Source organism: Stegodyphus dumicola, chromosome 1 (genome assembly GCF_044657685.1).
Source record: "Stegodyphus dumicola isolate Sdum_Otavi_A_Nest chromosome 1, ASM4465768v1".
Lineage (NCBI taxonomy): Eukaryota > Metazoa > Arthropoda > Arachnida > Araneae > Eresidae > Stegodyphus > Stegodyphus dumicola.
Genome location: NC_140768.1, coordinates 58,622,505 through 58,636,266, shown reverse-complemented (window position 1 = coordinate 58,636,266; position 13,762 = coordinate 58,622,505). Strand labels below are relative to the sequence as shown.

Below are 13,762 nucleotides of genomic sequence, written 5' to 3'. Positions count from 1 at the left end.
AAAGAATCAGCCTCTACATCCGAATCATGATACGTATACTTGTGCAGAATAATCAAATTAACCGACCTAGTTCAAAAAAGGCCGGTCTTGGCTAGAGATCGCAATTTTTTTATTGCGCATATTTTATTCCACTATTGCACATTTTTATTCGATATTTTTAAAGGGCACACTCTTAGCCATCAAAAACATCTTTCCTTTTCTTGATATGTTTATGAGAAGTGGAGATATACCAGTTTTTCTGAGAAACGGCAAAGCGAAAGTTATTGTTTGCCACACCGAAACTGAAAGTTTAAAGGGTAAATTGAAAATGCAATTTTCGCCCTTAACTTGTTAACTAAATATTTTTAAGCATTTTAGTTAGTTTCGAGAATCCGGCAAAGTATTTTTATTATGAATTATCTAATTTTAGTTTGGCAACGTGAATAGTTATGTGTATATGTCATGTAATGTTAATCTGAAAACTTTAAACGAGATTTTTGATAATTTTTTTGTTATTTATGTTCACAGCAACCCTGAAACTCTAAAATTTCCTTATAAAATCACTTGAAATTCTGTTTGTATATTATTATGCATGATGCAGACTAAAAGTTAAAATGTTAACCTTACAGAATTTATACTATTATGTAATTCTTCCTTCAAGAGTATATGCATTTTTTTTTAATTTTTGTGTTTTAACTAACATATTTAGTCGTACATTACTAGTGAATCAATATTTTCCAATTACTCTATTTCACTTTATGATTACGGTAATACACATAAAACAAAGTAATGCTTTTATCATCGTTATTTTCTTATCAGTGATGGTTAACTTTTTTGTTAATTTCGATGCAAAATTTTCAGTTTTTGTCCATACAATCCAATAAAAAAATCTCTGTAAATCAAAAATATAACAAGCATTTTGAGAAACGCCTTTATTTGCATTTCTTTCTCCTCCCTATTGTTGCAGTGAGTTTTAGCCAATAGAACTGAATCGCATACGTTTTAATCGGAATCTGCATCGCATATATACTTAAGTTCTAGAAGGCAGCTTAAATAGGTCATTACGTTAACAAGACTGAGTCAAGTGTACTGATAAAAAATAATTAATGTTACTTACATTAGTAAATTTTACAGATGAAACAAATCGAAATCATATTAGAATAATCATTTACGATAGCAATCAGATAGAATTGCACATAGATTTCTTCTTCAGAGATATGTATCTATGCATGTTTCCTTCAAGTTAAGTTACATTATACGAATATTTGGTGCATGTCGGTTACATGAACTAATACGTACATAAAATATCCCATAAATTGATTTACCTATGAAAGGACACATATAAATGTGTGCAAAAGACAGAAACTTATTAGTGAGCTTCTATATTTCTTAATACAGGTTTCAGCTGCAATAGCGCATGGCATTTTAAATCAGAAATGTTTCCCAGCTTGAAAAATTACTAAATAATAGAATAAAAGATATTATTATCTTCTAGAAATATTACTAGAAACTATCATTATCACAAATTATTAATGCTTAATGATCAGTTTTTCTTTCTTTTTAGTTTTATTTATTTTCAAACGTGGGGGAAATCTGTTCACATATAAATGGATTCCCAAACAAGGTAATTATTCTTATGATAAAAATTAGTAAACTAAGGTTATTAATACTTTCACAAGATAAATAATAAATTTTCAATAAGATTTTTATTTCATGGTGTAAATTAATTAGCTCCATTTGTTAATAGCTGGAACGCTACTCACCTTCTTTCAAGCACTTCACCTTCTTCACAAGCAAGGCAAATAATGTGAGACTGGACTAAAAATTGTTAAAATCTGAAACTATTTTTTTCAAAAATTCGCCATAATAAATTATTTTGTAATGATTAATGATAATTAAATTATGAGAAATCCATTTGTTTGCAGCAATACATTTTTTTCGGAGGTCGAATGCAGTCCGCGGGCTTCCAGTTTAAGGCCACTGCTATAAGGTTTCGTTAATCTGTTTGTTAGATTAGTAACTCATTTCAATATACTAGACACAATATGCGTCGATGAACTGCCAGATAGACAAATGGCTTCGAAGCTTTTTCTCTTTATTTCTTTATTATTAATTATACTTTTTTGTATCTATTGAATCTTACGTGCAAGATTTTCCGAGAAAAAAGTATTATGCAATAAATTGCAATTTTTCTTTTTCCAGCTAAGTTTGCTGAAGAAATTTCGATTGATGGATCCTTGTGTCAATACTGATGAACTGGTTGATAATATGGTTGTTTTTATGAGTTCTCAATTCTGATACCTTAATATGAGGTAATTTCCCTCTAAAACTGTTTCTAAAAGGCATCTCTGCACCTGGGCAAGGAAATGTAAGCTTTGCTGTAAAAGATTACATAAACGAAAAGAATGTATTTCCATTTTGTTTAAGTTACTTGTAACCTGAAAGCAGCTTCTAAATTCAGGATTTTATCTTGACTGAAAGAAGTTGAGTCTGATAAGTCATATTTGTTTCTGGAATTCCCCGATAGGGATTTAAAATTCACCTGTAAAACAGTTTTTTCGTCGTAGATATTATTATAGCAGGAAAACAAATAATGCAATATTTTAACTCTTTTAATTATCATTTGCAATTAAATGTATTAGCAATTAGATATAAAATAGCTGCTTTTAATGTATGCATAAGTTTTATATAATATGCTATTTAAAAATGATGCGTGATGAATAATGTATGAAATTAAAAGCAGAAATACATTATTATGAATATTTATGGATACATTATTATGATGCACATTTCAAGAGGATAATTTTATTACTACATATTTCCCTTCATTTACCCGAATACAAGACGACTTCCCGTACAAAATTTGGCTGAAATTTTAAAAATGTTCTACAAAAGAAAAGGCATTAAATGTGGTTCAAAAGAAGGATAATTAAATTTACAAAACTTTTATACACTAAATATGCGTACTCTTCGAATTCCGACCCAATCAGGTATTTGAAAATTCTGCATAACTGGCTTTTTACGTAAAAAATTCTAAAAATAACAATAATATAAGTTATTATAATTAAAATTAATATAAGTGTGTAAATGTTCCATTCTTTTCTTTAAACTATGATCTCAAAATATAATGTACTGTTTTATTTTGTAGAAGAAAAATTTCTTAAATGACCAATTATAATTAGAAAATGTCAGTGAAATGTTGGGAGAGTTTAAGGAAAACATTTATTCCATATATGCATTTCTTATTTCAAAATGTAGTCAGTTGCACGAAAAGTATACTCAAAGTGTCCGATTCAAGATTTCAAACCTTTAAAATCTTCAATATTAAATTTGGCTTTAACATTTTTGTTCAATGTTTCATACATTAAATTTTCATTAATATAGAATTTGAATTTATTTTTAAATTGGTTAAAGCGTTTTTAATGTCACCAGTTTGATTAGCTGAGCTGCAGCTAATCGATAAAATAAAGGGATTATAATTTGCGAAAAATAGGCTGCAATAAAATTAAATTTCAACACCTTAAAATCTAATACTAAAAAGGCGACATGAATGTTTCGCAAATGAAAATTATTGTTAATATTATTCAAAAACATTTTTGAAGCTCATGTTTAAGTAAATTACGCTATAACATTAACGTACGCATTTTGTAACTTCGTCGACCACATGATCAACCTTGAAAACGATATGACACCATCAAATTTATTACTACGTTACACGTCAGATTTTCCCTTTTTCCTTCAAGGACTTTCTTTACTTCTTTTATTATTAATCCCTCCTTCCACAGTGCTGTATTTCTTCCATTTCATTGCGTATCTCATGTAAATAACTCTTTTTAAGTACTATGAAAAAGGGATATATTGTTAAATTCAATGTAAGTGATCAAAAACTATTTTTATTTCAAAAATGTGGGACCCAAAACTCAAATTTTTACTTTATGATAGTAAGAACAATTTATTTGTCATGATTATAGTTATGTTATTTACCCCATAGCGTAGCTGCTGTATATCATCCTGCAGTAAGATATGGCAGTTGCTTCAAATTGACTTTAGAGCAGCTGATTAAACTGAAGAACCGTTCTCAGAAACTAATATGGATCTTATACATGATACATTATAGAAAAGCTACTACTCTTTGTGGTTTCGAGTATATGGAAGAACCAGATATCTTCTCTGTTTCAAAATCCTGTTTGGAACGTCAAGCGCGTAATATTGTAAATGAAATAAACATATGTCTTGCCAGATTTATTAGGCGCAGGTTTTCTCTAGGTGGAAACTATTATTGGTATAAAAGGTTAAAATTACTTTCAAAATTAGGCTTTGGCATGGAAATTTGCTCATTTAAAAGCACTGAGGTAAGAACCTACCTTCTCAGAGGACAATCCCTGAATTGAATTATTTCTTCTCCGCGAATCAGTTATTCTAGCATTAACATTGTTAAACCCTCGGCCCTTTTCCTTCCTTAGAATACTGAGTGAATCCCAGGAAAGACGATACTGAAATTTCTGCAGAATTTATTCAAGTAGTTGACAGTTTTGTTCAAAAGCTTCGTAACTGGTGAAACACCTTTGACGATAACGATTTCTGCTTAATAGTGAAATTAGTTTCAAAGGTAGCATGTAAAATGTAGTTGCAATGTAAAAGTAATAGTAAAATGACGTTAATGTAGATAAACATGAATTCTAAAATGGAGGGTTTGTCACATATGGATATAGCAATCAATTGATGGCTACATGGAGGGATGAAAATATTTCAAATATTGTAAGACCTCTCTGAATTTGAATATATTCAGGTAGCATTTGCATTAATTCTTTCAGAACTGAATTTCACGAAAATTATATTTATTGTTTTGTCGTATGTTATTCTAATAAAATAATTTATTATCTGTTTTACAATTAACAAGACTAAACATATAATAATTCATTATAAATGTTATATCAATGCACACTCTAGTGCAAAGATGTACAAAACATGCTATACCTAACTAGTAAGCTCGCAGTTCACAACGAATAGAATAATGCTTTAAATTAAAATGACCAACCAACATACCTGTGTCCTCATTTCCGAAAGGACTGCCTGGAAAAGTTTTGTATTGTATTAAAGACCATATCGGGCCAGACGGCCTTTCATTGAAATGACCACAACCGCCCCAAAACGGCCGAAATTCCGGTGTTGATTTCTTCCCTTCCCTAAGGTATAGCCCTAGCGAAATTCTGTCAGATAATTAATTAATAAAATATTAAAAATTAATTTATTCATATTCTAAAATTATGCTACACAACGTGTATTTTATTTAATTTCTGTGTGATTTTGTTTAACTTTAATTGGGGTTTTTGGTACTTAAGTACGTTCTTTGCATTCGTTATTCTGTGAACGCGCTGAAACAAAATGGAATCAGATGTTTTCCTACGTAATAATCTCGATTTTATATTACTTTACTTAGGTTTACCTATTCATAACTTATACCACCAGAAGCAAACAAATTAGTTATTTAATTTAAGATCATTATCAAGAATCTAGCCATAACTGATTTTAAGATAAAGTAAATTATTTAACTGAATTTTTCATCTTTCATTGAATTTAGAATGTGAGGGAAGGAATTGGAAAAAACGCAGCTTTTAGCAAGTTTCTAACTCCCTTGCCTAAACTGATAAGGGATTTCCGGTGGGTGTGAGATAGGTGTGCCGGTTCGGCCTTTCGTAGCTGGTTTTGCTTTGGCCATCGTTTGGCGACGCTTGAATTTGCGGTTAGTTTAACGCCTTGAAAAAAGGAGAAATTTTACAAAGCGTAAGGCGGTGGTTGAAAACATTTATTTTGTCACAATTTTGAGCGTGTATTTGGCGGTGGTGGTCACTTTATTTTATTTTTTTTTTCTCTCACACTGTTCGGAACGAGGAAAAAAGTGGTACTGCTTGTCTTCGACGTTTTGGAAGGCTGATAATCTTCTCGCAGAATTTATGGAGGTAGTTCGTCCAAATGGCGATGAAAGTACCTTCGGAAGAAATCTTCTATAATTCACTATGGAAAAAATAATATATAGGAACCTACTCAATTCTTGTCAATAGTCATGTTTCAGCTTGGAAAATTTTCAACTGGTCACAGCAGAGAATTATACTGCTCAGTATTGCTGAACCTTGTTGATCAACATTACACCTTCAACGCTCCTTAGCAGATTATTTTTCCCACTCATCGGTTTGGAGGTTTGTAATCTTCGGATTGGCTCCTTGTGAGCTTCTTCAATATCTGAGGGATGGTAAGCGGTGCCTGTCACATATCATCGACGCGGTCTGGAGAAGTCTTCGGTTGTTCTAACCGGGTTGAATTGTATCCAGAACTGTACTTACCTTCGCATCACGCTTCGGTCTAGTTGTTCCTGCTCCTGGCTGACTCCTGTTTGAATCATCAAGCAAAATAAGTCATCTTCCTTACGTAAAGTTTTAGTTTGTTCAATCTTAATTAGTTAATTCACTTCTTCATTTCTTCAGAAAATTCTGAACGGGTGTTCTAATATAAAAATTTAATTTGTAATTTTTTAACTCTGATTTCCATAGAATTAGTCTCATTTTTCTTAGTTACGTGTTCAGCAAATTATTATGCAGGGAATACCAATGCAATTTCTTTAATGAAAAAGCTTATTAATATTTAATTTGTTTGCAATTCTTATAGAGCTGTGTGGTAGATCAATGGAAAATTTTCTAATCTAAATGCTAATTATTATCTAAATTGTCTTAAGAGTTAAGACTCAAGGTTATTCTCATTTAATTGATGGAGTTTACCACACCGGTAATAGTTTGATATTAAAAGTGCAATTTATAAAAATTCAACTGGTGTAACATTTAGATAAAACTAATCTGTGGTTATAATTTGAAAATTCTTCGCGCTTATTATACGTTTATTTATATTTCTTTAAAAACAATATATTTATCTCAATGTAGAAAATGTATGCAGCTATCGGAAATAAAAGCGCTAGTTAGGAACTGCACTAAGAATGTACTCATTAATCTCAAAATTTTTATTAGTAAATTATTGCATTAATAGTTACAGCTGAAAGTGAGGATTTTTCTATAATTGTTTAAGTACATCAACTTCATATAAATGAAATTTGGTTCAGTTATGAAAATTAATCTGCATTTGTAATTTATCTTAATTTATGTGAAACTTAAAACCTATTAAATGTTTTCACAATTTGTAAAATAGATTGTTCTGTTGTGAACTAAAACTTGCTTAAAAATACCAGTTACAGCGCTTGCATTTTTATCTCAATTTACCGCAGAATAATTTATAATAATGAAGATCTCAACTAATTTAAAAGTATCTCCCAATATACAGCAATTACTGTAAAAATGGAAATGAGATTGTGCAGTTTATATAATGAAAATAGACATCAAAACAGTTGTTTTTCAAAAATACCTAATGACCAAATTAACAAAAGGAGAAACACTTTCGTTTTACGTAATATGATCAGATCAAAATTTCTCTTCTCTGTAAAAAAAAAAAAAAAAAAAAAAAAAAAAAGCTGAGCATATTTTTGAAGATGTAATTGTTCACTTAGAAGTCAGCTTGCTCCTGTTCTCTGCATCTACATCTCTCTCTTTCCATTATTTTCACTACTTATTCAACTAATAATATAATTATCCTTAGTTGATTCAATTTGAAGGCAAGTTTAAATGAAAGTTAATACACTGACGTACAATTATAATTCCCAATCGCATTATATTAAAAGCATTAAATTTAAAAATAATTGTTTTTCTTTCAGATTGCTTTTGGTCAGTGAAATGATTAAGCTGCGTAAAATTACTTTTGAAATTACTTCCGCATTCTTGAAAGTTAGATGCTTACATCGATGTCATTTATTATAACACTAATCAAAGGATTAAAGAGATTAAGTACTATGACAAATTGCACAATTAAAATGGAAAATAAAGTAACTACATACATATTTGCGTTTACAGCAAAAATGAGTTACATAAAGATAATTTCAGATTAGCATAATTTAAGAGCGTGAACTGAAAAAAAGCTTTCTTTATTATTGTGTTGTAGAGACATTAGATATTTTTTGGAAGCTGAAGAGATGAAAAATATGCAAAGCCTTCGCCGGGAATCGAACCGCGGACCTCTGGAATACCGGCCCAGTGTACAGAACTACTACACTACCAAGGCACGCTAGGAAGGCGGGATAAATGCCTTATATACTCCCCGCTTTTAAAGGGCAACTGGGGTTTTTAGGGGATCCAATCGCCAAATCATAGTTGAGACGAATTATCATTACATTAGCGTAATTAGAAAAGCCAGAGAGATGAAAATTGATCAAACGCCTTCGCCTCAAATCGAACCACAGACCTCTGAAATACTGGCTCAGTATGCTGACTCACTACACCATGAAGGCACGCTAAGAAGGTGGGAGAAATACCTTATAAGGTATTTTTTGGAAGCAGGAGAGATGAAAAATATGCAACGCCTTCGTCGGGAATCGAAACGCGGACCTCTGGAATCCCGGTCCAGCGTGCGGATCCACTACACCACGAAGGCACGCTAGGAAGGCGGGAAAACACCTTATAGTGTACTACAAGAACTAGATATATATGTACGATATGCATATATGATTTAGCTATTATTTGATTATACTTATAATTATAACTAATAAAATTAGTGCAACAGCTACATACATGCAACTGAAACATGTTTGTAAGACTATCACTTTCATAAAAATATTTCTTTCAAGAAAAAAATACATTTTCCCTTAGTTTAATAAAATGAAACAAACTGCTTTCATCGCAGTTGGAACGAAATAACTAAAAATTAACTCTTATTAATCTCATTAATACCTAAAAGTAACCCATATAAAAAGGACACTTGTAAAGATTTCGGATTAAAGGAAGTTTCCTAATGTACTGTTAAGATTTAATATATTTTAACTAGGAGTTTGAAATATAAATTAAACTTTTCTTTTTTCATAGTTTAGCATGCATTTAACTTGGAACATCAGAGACACCAGTTTATATTGGAATGTGAACGGTTATGAGACTGCTGTTCACACAAATGAGTAGTTAAACGGCAGAACTACGTAGATGAAGATTAGTACTCAAAATTTACCAAGATCATTTGCCTGATGGTTTATTTCTCACACATAGCATTTACGAAATTCGAGCTAAACTTATTTGGCTTCTTTTTTCTTTCTTTTCAGTTAATTTTATTGTTATTATCGGCGTATATTTACTACTTTGTGATGGGAATCAAACCACTTAATGTTTTCCAAGCAGTGAATTGCAGATATTAATCGAGAAATAACTTAGTGAAAAATCATTATACAATACAATCAGAACCCCTATACTTCTAAACCTCGTTATTCACAGATCTATAGATAGTGTTTTAAAATAAATTATTTCAATTACGGTAAAGAAAGGCATTTGCTTGAGGAAACGAATGCATTCGTGGATGATTTCTTATTAATTGAAACTAGCATGTCATGTCGCACACGGGATAAAAACGCAAAACGTCTTTCCAGCCAACCCATTCACCAGGATTTGAACACATATCGAGCTTCTAATGTTCAATGATTCCAGTTTTCTCAGAAGATTTTCAGGTGATGAAGTTAAAGTGCTTCATCACTTAGATGCGCAAAAATGACTTAGAAGGCAAAAATATGTTAGCACTTAAAGAAAACGTAAACATTGCTTAGATATGTATATCTTTAAAATAATTTATTATTTTATATTAAATTATAAGGTTTCTGTGACACAATATAAGGACAAATCGTTGATTACCTGATATAACTACTTTTGCATTGAACATGTTGCCCTAAATTACGCGTAGATAAATGTTTTCTGAATTTTAATTCCTTTTATTATATGTTCTCTAGACAAATATTGTTAATTACTTAGTTTCATGTAGAATTTAGCGTGAAAACTTCTTTCTAAAATTTCCTGAATTAAGATAGAGGGTTATAAATGTTTTAAATACCGAGTTTTTAATCGTTAACATGCAGGCCTGTTCACCAATTTTTCTTTTATTTTTTACTTACTTTGAACTAACAATATCATTTTACCTATAGTTAATTAAAATAAAGCAAATACTTTTTTAAAAGTCATTTGATTTCGCTCGATGATCCTTTTATGTCTAAATATATATAAATAGCAACATCTTAAAAAGCATATTTTGATTAAGCACTTTAAGCTATGCGCTAGCATATTCAAATGTTTGATCGAAATATTAGCAAAACTTTATGTTTAATGTTTAATCTCCAGACATATCAACATTTTCCACTGCAGCCATGTCTATCGTGATGCTAGGTGGTAATGACCTTATTCTTCGATTTAACGTATTCATACTATGTCTCTTAATTCAGGTTTCTATTCTGGTACATTTCGAGGAATTTCAGATTTATGTTAGGAACTGTCTCCAGGTTCTCATTAATTCTCTAACTTAAGCACACAATTCATCCTGAATTCTATAATATCTTATATAACTAATTCTGAGCTATTTACTCTAAACATACGACACAAGGGCTATATAATGTACAATAGTATTGTAAATTATGCATAGATGACAAATGTTATGGAATTTCAGATAGCTAGTTATGACATCTCGTACATAAGCGGATTCATTATCAGATATTGCAGTTGCTAGGATGGAGGGTCGTTGAAGCTTTTGACAGGAATTTTGAATAATGATGTCTGAGGTAGGTAATTAAAACGGTTTAGTATTGGTACCAACCACTGTTACACAGAGTTAACAAGGATTATGAGATCTTTTTTTGCATGTATGATTAAACGACACATACAAATGCAGTTGAAATACTTTAAATTATCTTTACTTCTTCCAAACGGTATTACACCGCCTGTTTATCGGAAAATTTGAATAAGGTTAAGAACGTCAATTTTGGAACATATATATACCTTTTACTCTCGAACATAAAAAGACAGAATTATGTGACACATAAGTATTACAATATACGTAAAACATTAATATATATGAGTAAAGTACGTTCAAGCGTGGACACATCAGATGCAGTTAAGGCAAAAGAGCCTCAAATTAGCAATAAAATTAAAACGAAGTAACATGCTCGCATTATCTTAAGCACTGTTACACACTTAAAAGTTTCCACAATTTTCCTCCTTGCTTGAAACCAAAGTTATAAGGTTAAACTTTGTTGGCTTCATTGCTAATAATTGTTTTAACGTTCCGACCTAAAATAACAACTTTCTTCCCTGTTTTAACTAGCAGTACCAGAACACTAAATGAATGCAACTGAAATAAAATAGTTAAAAACATAATGTTAACTTTATACTCAATGCATAAATAAACAAACTAACCGAAATTAACTTCCTATTCTTAAGAAGATGATAATATGATATTAAATTATATCCTGCACGTGGTTCAGTTAACATAGCATTAAAAGCAAAACGAAAAATACCACACTGGTCAAGCAAAGGCATTTTTTACGACGGTTAAAATGCTTAATTATATTTATCTCTTTAACATAAACTCTCTTGGCTCTTTAATACTCTTCTCAGCTACTTATTCTGGTAGAGCTGAAGAAAGAGTAAGATCACAAGACCAATTTCACCATAAGCCAAAAAACGTGTCATTTAAAATGACCTTATAAATTCTGCATCTTTTTCTATCTTTTCGTTTTTTATGCATAAGTTTTGTTTCTCTAAGCTAGGTCTTGATCAGATACTCATAAGTTTTAAAAAAGGCTTCTATTTCCGTCGTTCATATTACTGACCATATGACTGAAATGTTTTTATATTTTTCAGTATTTCACAAGAAAAACCATTCTTTCTTAATGATTTAACTAATATTCCGATGTACCTTGTGCTTTAAATTAAGCTAAACACTTCAATTCATTTTTAGTCCTAAAGGAAAATGAGACGTAATGAGAAAGAAAGACACAGCAAGACTCAAAATTATTTCAGATGTTACAGTTTCGCATGGAAAGCTGACTGTTTCTACCTCGAAGTACGCTTCTTATGTGTCTTGCAACATACTGTTCTGTTATGTTCTATATCAGATTCAAAATCATGCGAAATTCAGGCCTCTTAGCGAAATTTTAAAAGCCCTATTGGTTTAAAATAACGATTCTGTAAACATAACTTCTTTTGAGCTTAAAAAAATGCAAATTTATATATTTAATTTCTAAATATTAAAAACAAATTGTTTAAACTAAAATTAATTCTCTTGTTGGATCTCTGTATATTTCCAAAAGTATTGTCTTTGGAAACTAAAATGCAGTATTTTGTTTTATAAGAACCATTTCTCAATTAGAAAGAATTTATATAATCTGACCCTATCTTTTAGCAGAAATGACGCTATCCAAAACTAAAATTACCTTTCTTAATGATGGTTACCATCCTGAACAGAATCTGATTAGGTTCACATATCCATGATGGGCAAGAGAAAGAGATAAAACTCTTACTATTAATCAAGCCTTCAGCTTCTGATTGTGACAGTAGTTTCTTTGTTCCCTACATTCAGTTGTGATCTATAACATCCTTGTAGATTTGACAGAAACCGTAGAAAAAATCCAAGGGCATTGCGTTTCTTTTCTCTTAATCGCCAGTTCTCAATGGATCACACAGATCCACAGATTTTGAGTGCTTCCATGCCCAAAAAATCGAGTACGTTTACAAATATCCATAAATTTAATTCCCGATTGTATGCCAGCTCGCTTTTCTAACATCATACCGATCAGGGTGTCAAAATGATGCTCCGTAAACGTTTTTTTTTTTAAACTACATGTACCTCTTTTATTTTTCACCATTTGCTATATGGTCAGCGAGAGTTTTACGATTTTTCCTACCGGAGTTCCTACATACTCCAAGAATTATTTCACAACTTGCTGGAAAGGTCTTTTGACAGCATTTCAGTCTAACCCCGGATAAATTCTAGAGCAGGGGTTCTCAACCGGTGGTATGTAAGAGAAAAATAGGCGGTACGCAAAGAAGCAAAGTATTTTTAACTATTAAATTCAAAAATTAAAACTCCAACATCCTGATTGAGTTTTTTCTCTAGCACTCGTAAATTTATGCGATCTGAGTTTTGTTCAAAAGTGGTGGTGGTGGTAGTAGTACTTTGTTTTGGTGGTACTAAAGGTTTACAATTTTTGTTTAGATGGTACGCGTTAGTCAAAAGATTGAGAACCGGTGTTCTAGAGTAATTATGTATTTATAAGCGGGAGACGGGGAAAATGTAGTATGTTTTCGCCAGGACTCCAGCTCCAGACTTCCCGACTGTTAGCCAAAAGTGTGTTCCAGTTTTATCCTGGATTCGTGGTCACGAAAGATAAAAACCTTTTATTCTCCCTCTCATAAAGGATGACAGGGCACCTGATCCCTAAATCCTTGTACTTGAATTATCGTTCACAATCTTTACTTCGGGAGTCCTGTAAATATAGCTGATACGCTTTTGGAGCCAAGAAAACGAAGCAAAGAGGAATGATTTCGCCGGGATTTGACTTCTAGACCTTTGGACTGCTAGCCAGATAGTCATAAAATTACACAACGAATACACGCGGTGAATAAGGATAATTCCTAGTGGTGAAGAATTTCGTCCATCGCCTTTTAATTCGGAAGTCACTGTAGCGTTCATTTATAAAGTTTAGAAGCCGGGAAGCAAGAAAATTCAACAACACCCTTGCTGAAATTTGAAATCCAGATCTTATGACAATGGCCGAACGTGCTCTCAGTTACGCCGTAAAGGCTCTCCGTAAACAGGAAGAAAACCTTTAAAGTATTAATATACAAACGTATTGTGGGTGCTTGGTTTGTTAAGAAATTAGAAGTGT

At 31.5% G+C, this 13,762-nt stretch overlaps 1 protein-coding gene across 3 annotated transcripts in view; it reads right to left on the bottom strand.

Annotated features, from left to right (window-relative positions):
* Nucleotides 1–13,762, bottom strand: part of LOC118181916 (metabotropic glutamate receptor 1-like) — a 574,264-nt gene that overhangs the window by 142,707 nt on the left and 417,795 nt on the right. The window lies entirely within an intron of this gene.